Here is a 15,722-nt window from a genome sequence, read left to right on the forward strand (position 1 = left end):
AGCTGGCGGTTGAGCACCTGCTCGCCGGCGGATTTGCTGCAGTAGGACGAGACCGTGCCGTACGCCCAGGCCTCGTTCCGTGGGAGGGCGATCTCGACCAGCTCGATCGGTGACGGCGGTATGGCCGAGTCGTTTTTATTTCGAAAAGAGGGACTCCTCGACCTCTGCATCAGAACGATGCATATGGCCACATTTATAAATAAATAAAGCACGTATGGCCGAATCGTTGACCAGGAGAAAGCGGGTGGCGTTGAATACCCTGGCCTCACTCGTCTTCTGGTACGTCGTGTTGGTGGAGGCGAGGAAGGCGCGGGCGCCGTTGCAGCTCACCTGGTACCTGTAGTCGAGGGAGCAGCCGGGGCCGATGCCGAACGGGAAGGGGATGCTCATGTTGCCGCACTTGTCCTGGCATCCCGGGTGTGCCATGGGCGGCTGCGGCCAGGATGAAGATGAACGCGGCCAGCCATACAACCTCGGGGTAAAACCGTGAGCAGCTGGGCGTGGCCATGGTGTTCGTTGTACGGAGTATGGATGGATGCACCAAAGTCTGCACTTAGACTTGGAGAAGAGGTGTTAATTCGGAGCTAAGGATGGTGTTGGGTAGGATATGGTGCCGGTAAGATAATTTCATACGCATACTTATGTTTTTTATGGGTGTAATAAAAACATACTCGTACCCTACCCATCGGGCAATGACCTGCTCATTTAGCGGATCAAAATCAGACTGATGATGAGTGGTGGAGAAACAGTAAGAGATGTGAGATACACACATGACTGACCCTTCTGGGCTGCATGACACTACGAAGAAGGCGGGCCAGATGGCCTAATAGAGGTGGCTTCATGGCGTTGCCCACGGCAACATCCTCAGTGGCAGCATGCCCCGCGATCGCGGCACCCATCCGATTTGGCCGGCATGGCCGATGACATGTAATTTATAAGTTAAATGCATGACCCGTTTATGTGACAAATTTTATATGGCTTAGTGAGAGAGAAGATTTAAATACATTGCATATTTTTTTTAAATAAAACATTGTTTAGTCGGACGTTGAGATGAACACTTTGCATGTTAAGAGAATTGAGACCAATTTCTTAAGAGTATAAGATTAGTCACTGGACAAACATACAAGGGACACAACAAAGAATCATGAGAAAAAAGGCTGGCCGGCGGCTAACGATGCCAAAATGACCGTGACCTTTAAAAAAGAATACTACAACACACTCTCAACTTTCAGCCAACAACTCTTGGCAATGCAAGAGAGAGACCCAAACAAAAGGATGCGACAAGAGAGGTACTTGCCCTGCAATATAAGAAGTTCTGAGATGAGGATGTTTACGGATATTCATTTCGGTGCCCAGGCTCATCTGCACCAGGTGAAGCATAAATTCGTTAAAAATAGTGAAAATTTTGTAAAATTCTAAACTTTTTTTAGGTGGAAGATGTTCTAATGTGTGATGTATGTGCCAAACTTTGGCTTATTCGGACATCTGAGGAGCTCATGGCAAAAAGGACAAAACCGGTCAAAACATTAGGTGAACAGTAAACTTTCTTACAACCCCTAAATTTGTCTGTTTTGTTGTGAGCTACTGAAATGTTTAAACTCCGCGAAATTTGGCACATACTTTACGCACATGAGCGTCTAGCATCACAAAAGAAATTCAATTTCATTTTACTATTTAAACAAATTTACTGTTCACGCTCGGATGCAGATGCACTCGAGAGCCAAGACGCCGCGTCCGTTTGCTGCAGTGCTAAAGAAAACTACATAACTCTTAGAGTAGTAGTACTAGGGTGGAAGCAATCAATGCAGTGATCAAAATGATGATGACACTAATGATAGAATTAAGGCCTAAGTTAAGATGGTTGCAAAGCTCATCCGTGGGCAACCTAGGCCGTCTGTCTCATTTCCATTACAAAAGACTCCAGAAGTCTGCCCTTTGTAAAGTCTTGGCTATTAGTTTTTTTAGTACCTTCCTTAGTGGGAGTATCATAGTAAATATCATGAATGCCAATTACTCTCTCCGTACCAATGCATAAGTCATCTTACATTGGCACCGTGGCCAAGACGGAGGGGAAAACGAGAGAACTTAATGTTTATTTGCTAATTAATACCGTTGCATGCAATGAATTGACCACTGCATGCCATGCTTGGTACTACCTCCATCCGGGTTTATTGGGCCCCTCCGTATTTTGGGCCAGACTTTGATCATCTATAGACTACTAAAATATAAAATACTCCAGAGTATATACTATAAAAAATTATATTGTTGGATTTGTATTTGAAAGAGCTTTCCAGAAATATAATTTTTGTGGCATATAATTTACATTTCGTTAGTTAAATTATTAGGTCAAACTTTAGTCCAAAATAAGGGGGAGCCTAATAAACCCTGATAGAGGGAGTAGTCTCAAGTCATTAAGAAACATACACGCCTGACGGCTCTTATTGGTTGATTCTTTTATTCATGTCAAGAAACAAGAAACGAGGTAAGAGTTAGTGCACCGCGCCTAAGTGTTTTGGGATTATTTGGTTTTCGTAAGATGACTTATACACCGGTACGGAGGGAGTAGACAATTTGACTGAGGTGGCATGTCAATAAATAAAAAAGAATGATTGTGTATTATATCATGATAGTGTACAATAGTATTAAATTATGTGCTATTATTCTGTGTCATGCAACACAATAAATGAAGTCATCTACTACCTCCGTCCTGATTTATTGGTTCTTTTTGTAATCTGTGCCAATTTTGATCAAAGATTTAACCAACAAAATTTAATGCATGTCAACAAAAATTATATCATTGGATTCGTATTTAAACATAGTTTTCAATGATATAATTTTTTATGACATGCCTGAACATTTTATTAGTTAAATGTATGATCAAAATTTGGCACAAAATACAATGGGGGTCAATAAACCAGGACGGAAGTAGTAAAATACTAATCCATGCTATTATGCACTACGAAGGTAGTATAATATACTAGTATATATGTCGATAAATCACGAGTGGACATGGTTCCATGCAAGGATGGTATCACCTCCGTCCGTTGGCGCGTGATGCATGCAGTTTGCGTACAACGAGTCTCGTATATCAGTTTCTCGGCATCATGTCAATGTCGTATAGTTCACGTATTACACGGTCAATAAGTGTGCATGCCCCACCATACAATAACTGCACTCTGATCCCAAGTTATTGTTTACAAGAGTTAATGGACAGCCTGCACCACCACCTGCATTTGCTCCCCATCCTTATTCCATCCAAATACAACAGATCCTCTCTCACTCGTCGTCCTTCTCTAGTTCATCACTCTGTTCATGTGTAGCTAGGTGGAACTCATACGTGGAGATGGCTCTTTTTTGAGATTTTTTTTGAAGATATAGAGTCGTGGCTATACTACAGTCCATGTCCCAAAGCAAAATAAGAGATCATAGTAATTCTTTAGCTCCTCGAGCGACCCCTATAGCGATGGGGTCGCTCTACTCGCACTAATCACCAGAAATTGATGTTCATTTCCTGAAGTCAAATGTGCAGATGTATCTTTTAGGGAAACATAATTAGCTAATACTAGTAGTTTACCATTCTATATTCTGTCAAGCGCTCGCCTAAATGTAATATTTCCCTGCAAGTTAATTATAAATATTTGATGTCAGTGTGAGTTACTGTTTATGCATACTAAAATATTAAATTTCTCCACAAATTATAAGCAAAACATGTGTGCTCTCTAATCCATGATATTGTTCACACTCAGGAGGGAGTATTAATACATCTTTAACACGCACAATCAATGCCTGGCAGAATTTAAACGCACCATTGATTGAACGCGTCTACATCTAAATTGATGGCATTTAAGGCCTGGAAAACAGGCACATGCACGTACACCACTAAGAGGGTGCTTGGATTCAAGAGACTTATTTTAGTCTGACTAAAAATAGTCTTTTTAAAAGGCTAAAGTTCCAAGCACCCCTGACTAGGGGGGGGGGGGCTAAAACTAGTCTTGAGACTAAAAAATTTTAGCTACTAAAATGTGGATTAGTCCTCTCTCTCCTCATTTAACTCCTCTCCTTTAACACAGGCGAGTTCTGGATTGGAGGGTTTGGAGGATAATAAATGCTCGTTAACTTGATTTTAGTCTCTTTAGTATTTGGATCCAAGCATGAATGAGGCTAGCAAGTTTTAGTCCCACTACTTTTAGTCATGGGACTAAAACGTATCCAAGCGCACCTCTGCTGCATGTCATCAACCTCCCGGTGCTCCTGGAGACAAGAACTCATCCGTTGCCCCGCAGAGACCGGGTCGGGGATCCCACCAAAGGCAATGACCTCCTCAAATCATGCTCCTCATCTTTCAGAATTACAAAGTTGTTTATTCGACACGTGAAAGGTCGGTGGAAGGAACACATATTGGATGCTGCCAGCTACACGAGGTTCAATGATCACACGGGGCGCAACCAGGACCAGGAATGGGGCTTAGGCAGGCCGTTCGACGAGAGTGTCATCATATGGCACATCACAACGGACTTGTGCTTCTACCAAAAGTTTGACGCAGCAGCTAGTGATGAAAATGCCAAGGGATGCATGGAAATCTCCAACTACAGGTTATACCTACTGTTCATCAATCCTGAGATGCTACTGCCCGGCACGAACCGGAATCTATTCAAGACTGCTAATACTGAACTGGAGGAGATCCTCAAGGATGACAAGCCATTCCTCGAGCTCCTCAAGAGAAAAGGGCCATCACCCGAGGAAATGGAAAAAGGACTTATGGACCGAATTATCGCTAAGTTGCAGCCCCCGGAATGCAAAGAAGAAGATCCAGGAAACAAGAGTCGAACAGGCTGTAAAGGTTTCATCTACAAGGTCAAGTTGGTGTGGAAAGAAGCAGCAGAAGAAGAAAAAAGAGAGTAGAAGAAGAAAAACAGAGAAAAGGAGAAGAAGAAGAAGTTGGGTGCACAAAATTGCCCGTGGATACACAAAAAGCTTTTATCCAGGATGCCTGGAAGATTTCTGAAGAATTGTTGGCTTTGGGTGATGAGAAAATGTAGGAGGTGATTTAGGGTGTGTGGGATGGAGATGCTTTGCTTCTGGGCCAGTAGGTGCCGAGGGTACCTACATGCCAAGAGTTTGGGCACTGGCGGGGAGCTGCTCTCATATATCTGGCTCCTGCTATCGTGCATGGGGATGGAGACCTTGCCGGAGAGGCTGCAGAGGACGGAGCCTTCGAGTGCAGGAGGAAACGCCGGTGCCCCTCCATCAACTTCCCAGGTCAGCACCCCCAGAGGTCTCATGAAGCTGCTGCCGCTGCTGCTGGCGCATCTACCTCTGGACCTGAAGAAATACAACCAGCTTTATAACCTGAGAAATCATTATCTCTGTGGTGTTCATTTCCTTGGGTTCATTGCTTGCAGCTGCTCGATCGTTATGCAGAGCTTGCTGCACTAGTCCAGTTTGATGCCTGGCAGTCTGTTTGTGTGCGGTTGTCAGATTACAACGTCTATGGCATGCCTTAATGCTTAAATCTTTTAAGTAATAAAGCGCCCCTTTTCGAAAAATGGTATGGATGCCAGATTACTGTCCCGTGTTCAATTCTGAAGCATCAGTGGGTTTGTAAGAGTGGATTTGGTGTGATTAGAGTCGTCTCAACCGATTGTTTACCCGGTTGATGTAATGAATGTACCGCTACCCAAAGGTCAGAGAAATTGCAGTGGTGTTTAATTTTCCTCAATCTCCAAGATTTTAGAACTCCGTGAGCATGTGATCTACCAGATAGACCAGCTGAGTAACCTACCAAACTATTGCTGTTGGTAATTGTCAGTCCATGAAGTTGTGCAGCGCCCACAGCACCATGGCCGTGGAGTGGGACCCAGTCCCCACCGCCACGTACACCTTCTTCATCTTCTTGCCGTCGCCGGAGGAGGAGAAGGACTGCTCCGGTGAGTCTGCGGCCGCCTCCAAGAGCAGCTCAGGTCAGCTTTGGAATTGTCCCTGCGTTTTGGATTGGCTCCTCTGCTTTTTGGACTTTCTTCTCCATCCACACCATTCTTTACTAATCCTATACTAGTTATTTTAATCTTTATCTGACTCATTCCATGGTACTAATTGTGCATAGGTAGATTGACTTGACAATTTGTCATGTTTATTTATGCAGTAGATTGCCTAGTAGCTGTACACACTCACCTGCTGCTATGCCACCTGCAACTTCCTCTACATTAGTGGGCATGGCTGCTCATCTCCTGCGCTCATCGCCATCACCCACGGTTGCTCTGCTCCTACACTCCGACTTGCCTTGTCGCGCCGCCAACACACAGATCCTATCTTCACTTGGAAATCATCAGAAAACCCTTTTTTTGCTGCTGTTAACCTACACGTTTACATATGCCAATGCTATGCTCCTTAGTTTATATTCCCTCTCTAAAGAAATATAAGAGTGCTTAGACCACTAAAGTAGTGATCTAAATGCTCTTGTATTTCTTTACCGAGGGAGTACTTTGGAAGTTGAAGCGAGTGGATATTGGTCGCCGACGCATTTTCTGCCGACCTGGCAGTACCGCCTATTATACTTTGGAAGTTGAGGGTGTTTTGGAGAAGCTGATGTGTGGCACGGGAATGTGTGGGCAAGGATTAGTTTTTGGTTAGGTCTGTCCCTCCCGTGCAGTTCTGTGATTTGTTGACTTGGCAAAGCAAAGCGCATTGTTTGGTATTACCTCATGGTGGGGGACAATTTGTTCCCCATTTGAAAGCAGTCCTTGATGGCATCACCAGCATATATGTGAATCCATCAGCAGCTACCTTATTAATTATTCTAAGATACCTCAACACAAATTTTATGAAAAAATATCACCAAGTTCCATAGTTTACGTAATATACCATTTGTACATACAAAATAACAATTTATGTGCGTATAAAATAAAATACATGCACCCAAATGATTTTTTTACAAAAATCAATTTAAGGTATCTAGTAATAATTAATAAGGTGTATTAAAAATAATAATGAGGTATAGTGGTATCATTTATGTGGTATATGAAGAGCGAGAGTACGTACTCCCAGGAGTGCACATGAGTTTTCATATGTTTACACAAGACATGGGATACAAGGAAACGAAATATAGCCTAATAGGACTCCCAGACTTAATGCTAATACTCCTTACAGTCCAGGCCGTCCATACATAGTTGGAGCCATTTTTTATTTGCTTCGAGTCATAAACATGATGGCATCATAACACAAATAAAATGGGAGGTTAAGAAATCAAGGTTGCTGTCGCTTTTTCCATTCTTGAATTGCAAAGCGGAGGGCGTTGTTTGGTATCAACTCATGGTGCGCGAAGCTGACGCGGGTCACGGGGGACATTTTGTTCCCCATTTTAAACCAACACTTGATGGCCGCACCTTCGTACGTGTATCCATCGGCAGCAATGTGTGGATCCTTCATGATCTCCTAAAAAAATATAATGGAGATGCAAGTTTATTACATCAAACTTGGAGTAGAAATTAACTAATCTAGCTAGTGACTAAATTGTAAAGGTTGTAGGTGATTAGTCAGGAAAACATAAGATAACCATTTTTTAAAGAGAGAGAAACATAAGATACTCATTTCTTTGATTAGTTAACCGACCTGTGTTATTGGACATATGAGAAACTTTGGTGGCTTGCGTTTATCATCTGGACAGTTCATCATAGCTTCCAAGACATCCCAAACCTCCTTTCCGAGATCAGGCCGCTCCTTTCGTTCATAACGACAACATCTCAGTGCTAGTTTTGCCAACTCTTTAGTGTACTTAGGTGGCCATTCCCCAGCAGAAGTGTCAATTATGTCTTGCAACTTATCTTTTCTTAATGCTCCCTCCACAACATGTGGAAGGCCTAGGGGGCTCTTGCTAGTTAGCAATCGCATCAACACTACTCCAAAGGAGTAGACGTCATATTGTGCCGTGAGCTCCCCTGAGGCAATATATACTGGATCCATGTATCCCATTGTGCCCTTGAGTTGATTTGTTCGGTGGTAAGGGGTGATAGTGGTGTTTGTGACATTCAAGGGGCGAGAGATCCCAAAGTCTGCCAGTTTGCAAACAAAGTTGGCGTCGAGAAGGACATTGTCAGGCTTGAGATCACCGTGGGCAATGCCTTTTGGTTTGTTGGAGTGGAGGAAGATAAGTCCCGTGCAAATGTCTGCAGCAATTCTGACGCACATTCGCCATGAGAGTGTCTCTCTTCGGTTCTCGCACTGCAGACAGTCCTCTAGGCTTCCGTTTGACAAGAACTCGAAGACCAACACTCTGGCCTCCCTGCACGCTCCTATCAGAGTGACAAGGTTCGGATGCCTCATCCCACAGAGTGTTTCTACCTGTAATTAATACACATGAGAGGAAAAATCACATATTTAGATGCACCATTTTACTAGTGTTTCTCTAGCTGGCAGCATGTCTACTCTTAATAATATATATGATGTTTTGGCGGCATGCATTAAAGGAAAGGAATACTAAGAGTTAGTTACCTCATCATTGAACTCTTGATCTCCTCTTGCGCCTTCACTGTTCAGTTTCTTTATGGCTACAGTAGTATGACGGAGAAACCCCTTGTAGACGCTTCCACACCCACCTTCCCCTATCTTTTTGGAGGCATCAAAGTTGTTTGTCGCTTCTTTTATTTCCGCGTAGCTGAAATCTGTTAAGACAATGGCACTAGTACTGGTAGAGCCAAATACAAATGCACCGCTACCGTTTGTTTGGCGCATCTCTTCAGCCTGCTTAACAGCATGTTCTTTCTCGCGCTGCAACTCTTCCATTAGGGAGTTTGTCTGGAGAAGCTTGTTCTCAAGTTCTGCTCGTTGCTCACTTGCTTTCTGCAGCTCATTGTATAAATGGAGGCGTTCCTTTTCGAGTCCAACCTTTTCTCTGGTTAGTCTTTCCTCTAGCTCATTTTTCTCTCCGCGGAGTGAATTCTCCTGTGCTTTGAACTGGAAGAAAACAGTTGGCTTAGTTGTGAGACAGGTGCACCATCTAACATACACAATTTCCATGTGTTTACACAAGAAAATTGGGAAAATACAATAACATATTAGGCATCAATAATGGATGGTTGAAGGCATGTGGCAATTACAAATAGCATACCATCATAGGATTTTCAAACAGACCCCTCGCGGTTTTCTGCTGATCCTCAATTGCTTCTCTTTTTGAGCACTCCTGATCATCAAGGAGTAGCTGTAGTTGCCCGAACACTTCTCGTTGCACGGCGGTTTCTATCTGTAATACATATGTTTGCTTTGAATTCAATAGGTATGCCAGCATCATCCAGTAAGTATTACAACTCCGACAAAAAACAAAAGACCTGAGTTGGTCAAATAAAATCTGGATGATAGGGCAATAGCAACAGAATTGTAAGTTTTAAATAGGTAGAATCCTGTATACCTAGTCGATCCCCACTAACTCTAATTCTCTCAACACGCAACTATGCCATCTCACCATGCCACCATGCATGCAAAAGACCCACATTACCATGCACCATGCATACCACTTATATTCAATAAATATTCTACAACTATACAATAATCAAATACTCCATTTGTAAACAAATATAAGACTTTTTAGATCACTAAAATAGTGATCTAAAATGTCTATTTCTTTACAGAGGGAGTACAATATTATATGTATTTTAGTTTCAATTTTCAAATTGTTAACCCAAATACCAATCTTTCATACAACCAAATCTCTTGAAATAATTGCACACAACTAATTCACACGCGTAGCCACGCGAGGTATCATCTCTAGTGTTTACATAGTGCTAGCTAGTGGCAAGTGTTAGATACACTACTGGTTGAATGTGACTACAGCCATGAACGCATTCTTTTGTTGACTTCCGTTGTTAAGTGGAACACATTCTATTGTTGACTTCCGTTGTTCGGTGGAGTACATGAAGTATTAAACCACCTTACAATAATTTGAAGAAAGTGTCACATCTCTGATGTTCACATAAGCAAGTGGCCTATATTGCATACTCATTTTTAACAATATAGTACTCCATCCGAACCATATTAATTGTCGACTAAATCAGCAACAATTAATATGGATCGGATGGAGTAGTTGATTTCCCATTAATAGTTGTTTTTGGATAATGGACGAGTATTTCTCGCTATAAATTTACAACAATTGGAATGAACAAGCTGTGGCTATGCTTAGATGATAACTCTGCTCAGTCCAAAATGACATACCATAGAGTGTTGATGTTCTTTAGAGCTTGCAACGGAAACAGGTACAAGTGAACCATTCATATTATCCAAATCCTTTACAACTAGTGAAGATCCCCGAAAGCTTTGCTGGCAGGAATTCAGGGAGAAACCTTTTGATGTCGTTGTATGAATTGACCGGCCCCTTGCACCTAGTATGGTCTCCGTGCTGTCTGTTATCGATGCTAACAAGGGATATGTATAGCTAACTGGCTGCTTGGACTCTTGTTGAAGGGCTTTTTGATCTGTGGAACCGAAGAAACTTCTCTGCCTTGGTGATAGTGATTGGGATCTTGCAGGGAACTCGGATCTGTCTGAATCAGTGCTTGTGTAGCCGCTTTGCGGTGACTCTACTTTTATCAAACGCTGAGTGGCCTCTCTGAAAATGATGAACCGTTGTTTTGTCAGCTGGAAATAACTTTGGGTAGTCAATCGAGCTGAAATTTGCAGATTTTTTCTTTGAGAAACTAAATTCGCAGATTCTATGTAGCAATTTTTTTATGTCGAGCCGAGGGTTGTAATGCATGCATGGCAGTCATACCTAGAGCAAGCAAGAGTCTCATTGCATATGTAGAAGATCTGGCAATATGGTTTGGCTTGTTGATGCACAATGGCTGCAACTTTTGAGTTTGGTGCTTTGTTCTTCCTGTCCACATGAAAGATTTCACAATCAACATATACAACTCTCTTTTGAAATAGGCTTTCGCCCCGGTTTATAAATAAAGCAACCATCCATACAATCAACATACATAACACAGGTTATTAAATGGAGTAATTGACTTGTACATTAGACTATAGACTGTATGTGTGTGTGTTGGGGGGGGGGGGGGGGGTAATTAGTAAAGCCATACTAATTGTGAGTGTATTGTGTGTTGCTAACTAAATAATACTAGACTAGACAAGGAAGACATATTAAATGGAGTATTTGCTAACTATAAGTAATACTAATTGTGAGTGTATTGTGTGTCATACTAATTAGTAAACCCGTACTAATTAGTAAAGCCATATTATGTACTAGTAGTGTTTTGTTATTGGGAGTGTATTGTGATTAATTGTCATTTGCTAACGAAGTAATACTAGACAAGGAAGACAAATTTTGGATTGTGTGTCAACTTACAAAAGGGCCGCGTTTTAATACTGATTAATTGGTTGTGCAGCCTAGCTGTTTTATCGCCGCTTGTTTACAATAGCAGAGACATTAATTCACGTACATGAAATAATAAATTTACATATAATTACACAACTTCCGCGGTGCTTTGCCCTACATACATCTATGCACAGAAACAAGCGCAGTCCGCTGTGTGTGTGTTTATCGATGAAACCTCGTTACGAAGGTGTATTTGGTCTGGACGTCAGGCGAGAAGGAGGATGTTCCCATGACAAGGTTTGAGATGTGATTCTGTTCGATGAGCTTGACGATGCCATTTGCAGTACTGTTCTTCTCGGTCACCAGTGCTTCGGCTTGCATCTGCAAAAAAAGTTTTGTTTTTCTTCTAAACAGGCAAGAAGTGAATAAAATACATGCATCATGACTTTGAGAATGGAATTGGCCGTTTTTTAGCTGAGCAGACCTTGAGAGAATCTCTGCAGAAGTCGAGGTAGTGGTTTAAAAGTGTGTTCATCTCCTCCTCCTCATCCTTCCGGTATGCCTTGAGGTCCTTCAACAAGATAATTATATAGGTAGACAGACAGATAGATAGATTGTAGTATTAATTAAGCAAGTGACTGGAGACAGAAGCAACATCAATATAAGTACGTGGTGTGGAGAAAGAAAACATTTTATTGTGTATCTTCATTACTTTGTGCAGAGAGTTTGGCGCTTAATTTTACCGGTCATGATTCTGTGGGCGGGCTGGTGGACATGCAGCAAGACAAGCTTGTCATCGCCAGCTAGGAGGTTCCGAGCGGCCCAGAGGAGGTTGGACCTGCCGTCCTCTTCGTCCTTCCCGACGGCCACATACAGCTTCCCTCCTCCTCTTCCGCCTCCGTCTCCGCCACCATCCTCCGCGCCCTTCCCTAGGGCCACATACAGCTTCCCACCTCCTCCTCCTCCTCCTCCTCCTCCTCCGTCTCTGCCTCCGCCGCCGCCGCCATCCACCTCGCCTTCTCTAGGGACACATACAGCCCCCTTCCTCCGCCGTCACCCTCCAAGATGGCAGTGGCCTCCTTGTCTCTGGCACCGGCATCGAGGCTAGCCCTCCTGGGAGCCGGGCGCCGGGAGTGCCTGATCTTGGCCAAGTGGGATTCTTTCCTTTGCTTGGCCTCGGAAGCGCCGTAGCTGTACATCTTGAAGCCGGCCGATTTGTGGTTGCAGGATGCTCCTTTGGCACTCAATTTGGCCGCCGATTACCCCATGTAATAAAGCCGCGGCTTGATCGCAAAAAGGAAAGGAAACGGCAGGACTCTGCTTCTCGATTAGAATGGAGTCGGCCCAGAACGGCTTTTCGTAATTTGCCTAAACCAGGTGTGCCGTTGGATTGGTTGCAGAAAACAATCCCAACAAACCCTACATGCATGTGCATGCATAAATTGTTGGTTACCTTTGCCCGTTTCTCGTGTGTTTTCTCTACACAATTAATACCAACGGCCACCTGGCAGGAAGGCCCAAATCTGAGTTTTATCTTTATGGAATTGCTCCACACACCACCAACAATCAAGCGGACGTTGCATGGCTATGGACGAGATTCCCTGGCTGGATTTCATCGTCGTGCGCTGGTCGTCCGCCTAGCACTGCTCCTTTTTTTTTACTTACTCCTTTCCGGTTTAAGAGACACACGTGTGTCCCTAGATACACAAATTTTGTACGCAAAGTTATACCATTAGAAAATATAACATATTAAGTTTTCTATTGGTATAATCTTTTTGAGATGTATCCCCACATTATTTCGCAGAATATTGCACCGATTTATGCTAAAACTTTTGCTGCAGTTTATGTTGCCGCTGAATATCTCTTCTCCGGTGATTTTAATCAGTGCCAAGAACACAACCACATGGAATTCAATCGTACCGCCACTGGAAACGAATCACTTAGATTCAATCTTTCCATGCAAAGTCGATCAAACTGCCTCTCTGCCGTATCCTAAAAGAAACTTCAGTTTAAAGGGGGTCAAGCTCCCGTAAATTCAATTTTTTATGGGATTCCGTACATCTTTCCTAACTTTCTTCATGTTTACAAGAAGATGACCCTTTCCGTATAATATGGTGGGCTGGGGACTGCCTGAAATTTCATAGGAGACCCTCACGCGGCTCCAGCGCAGCCGGCACGCGGGGCCGCCGCCACGTCGTTGGGCCGCCCCGCCCCGCCTCACCGCACACACGCTCACACCCACACACACGCACACACATGTGCGGACGCGTGCGCGCGCGCGCACACACACAGGCGCATGTGTCCCGTCCCGTGCGGAGCTCACCAACTGCCTGCTTGCCATGGCCATGGCCGCCTTGGGCAAGCTCACCCAGTCCTCGGCAGCTCGCACCCTGTGCACCCCCGTGCGCCTTTGCGCACGCGCAGCCACAACCCAGCGCCGCTGCTTACCACCGGTTTGGCTCGCTCCAGTGAGGTCTGATGCCTCGGTCGTGCTCAACCATGGGCGCCTATCGCGCATGCCTGAACTGCCCAAAAGGTTTTGTTTAATGGGAAATAGAAAAAATATGAAAAATATTTATGGGAATTGAGAAAAGTTAGCGAGAAGACAAATTTCCCTAAATTATAGTGGACATCCCATGAAGCGACTTTTACTACTAGCAGATTTTTACAGAGCTATTAGGGATGCTTATATGTTCCCACTCAGAGTCATTTTCTTGCATGCACACATGCATCTGTAAGAGGAGGGATCTTGTTCTGCATACTTCAGAAATACTGGGAAAAAAATACAAATTGGGCTCTCTCACGACCACATTTTTCTTCATAATTAAGCTTGTTTTCTTGAGTGTTTAATCGTCTTCAGTCTACAAGAAGCTAGTAAAAGGAAAGAAGAGAGGGAGGGAAACAGCGTTCCTAGTGAAAATATATCCTAAATTCTATTGTTTTCTTTCCTGATGGTGCGAGCTGCTGCTCTCATCCCTATGACCCACAGCTGCTCCACCTCCTACGCTCCTACTTGCCTTGTCGCACCGCCAATGAACAGATCCTATCTTTACTTAGAACTCATCAGAAAACCATTTTTGTTGTGGTTATTGTTAACCTACAAGTTTATATACGCTATGTGTCGTGGTTATTTCACTGAAAGTACAGATAGGATCGAGTGTGTATGGAGGAGCGTAGTGACTACCGAAAGATGTAGATGGGAGTCCGCATCAGGAATTATATAGGTTCAAGCCGTTGGCTCTGGAGGTAATACTTTACTCTTGTGTGGTGTTCTTTCTCATGCATGTAAAGCTTACAATGATGTTCAATCCTCAGCCGGTGCACGTCTCCCATCTTACATAGAGTGCATCAGGAGGGGTTCCATGATGGGCTGGTATTAATGTGGGTAATAGTGGCCCAATAAAGTCTGATTGTTTCCAGCGTAACTAAGAAATAACAGTTGTAGTTAACAAGCAATATAATTGCGTTGTGAAAATCGTCGACCGGTTGTCGTTGGGCGACGCCTCCGATAGTCGACTCGTCGTTTGTCTATCTCGGACCGACTGGAGGAAAGATGCCCAACACGAGGCCTGACTTCGACTGGAAAGTGATCCCTGCTAGGTTGTGCCATGGTTTGTAACCTTCATTTGCCTGAGCCTTTAGCTGGGGCTTATGTCAGCGTCAGGTCTGGCCTTGGATGCGGTCTGTGTTACAAACGACGTCTGGCTCAAATAATCACAACGCAAGCCGGCTAGCGGGAGGCCAGTAGACTGGTTCTGTTTTTTTTCTTCAGAATAGTTTGAATTACTTACCACATGTGTCACGATGGCTAGGAGCAAGAAAACTAAAAGCCAAAATGAGATCGCCGCATGTGGCTACATCGATGCTTGGTCTGTGCGGCTCTGGAGACGCCCCATTGCCATGGCAAGCTCACAAAGTATTTTCAAAGTGTTTTGAGAGTACTGCAGTTCTTTTAAATACTATAGTTTTAATTACTATGGGCTGTTTGGCTGTCAGCGAAAAGTGTGGAATTAAAACTACAGTATTTTCTCTGTCTAAAAAAAAGAAGCTTCAACCTCTTTTTTTTAACAGAGCACGCGAAAGAAACACTGGATGTTATCTTCTTCCTCCCTTCAAGTCGCAGCCATCATGTTGTCTCTAAAGAGCATCTCAGTCGGAAACGAATCAAGAGACAAGAAAGGAGAGAACAATGTGAGGATGTTGATCTTCGTCCTCTCGCCTCTCCGCACTGGCCGTCGGCCTCGGCACGGCCGCGTCGTTTCTCATCCTACTGCACAGTGCTAGCCAAGAGCAACAGTGTTGTTGTCATGGTATTTGAAGTTGGGCGGCACGCCCCCGTTGGTCACCTACAATATAGTCTAGCACACAAGATCCAATCCAATACAACATAGAAAGGATGCAGCAAGTTCTGGACTAGCCT

At 43.7% G+C, this 15,722-nt stretch overlaps 1 pseudogene; it reads right to left on the reverse strand.

The window, feature by feature from the left end:
- Positions 1-7,242: 7,242 nt before the first annotated feature.
- On the reverse strand, positions 7,243-12,531 carry LOC123099806 (U-box domain-containing protein 33-like; annotated as a pseudogene).
- Positions 12,532-15,722: the final 3,191 nt, after the last annotated feature.

The sequence above is a fragment of the Triticum aestivum genome, chromosome 4D (genome assembly GCF_018294505.1).
Source record: "Triticum aestivum cultivar Chinese Spring chromosome 4D, IWGSC CS RefSeq v2.1, whole genome shotgun sequence".
Lineage (NCBI taxonomy): Eukaryota > Viridiplantae > Streptophyta > Magnoliopsida > Poales > Poaceae > Triticum > Triticum aestivum.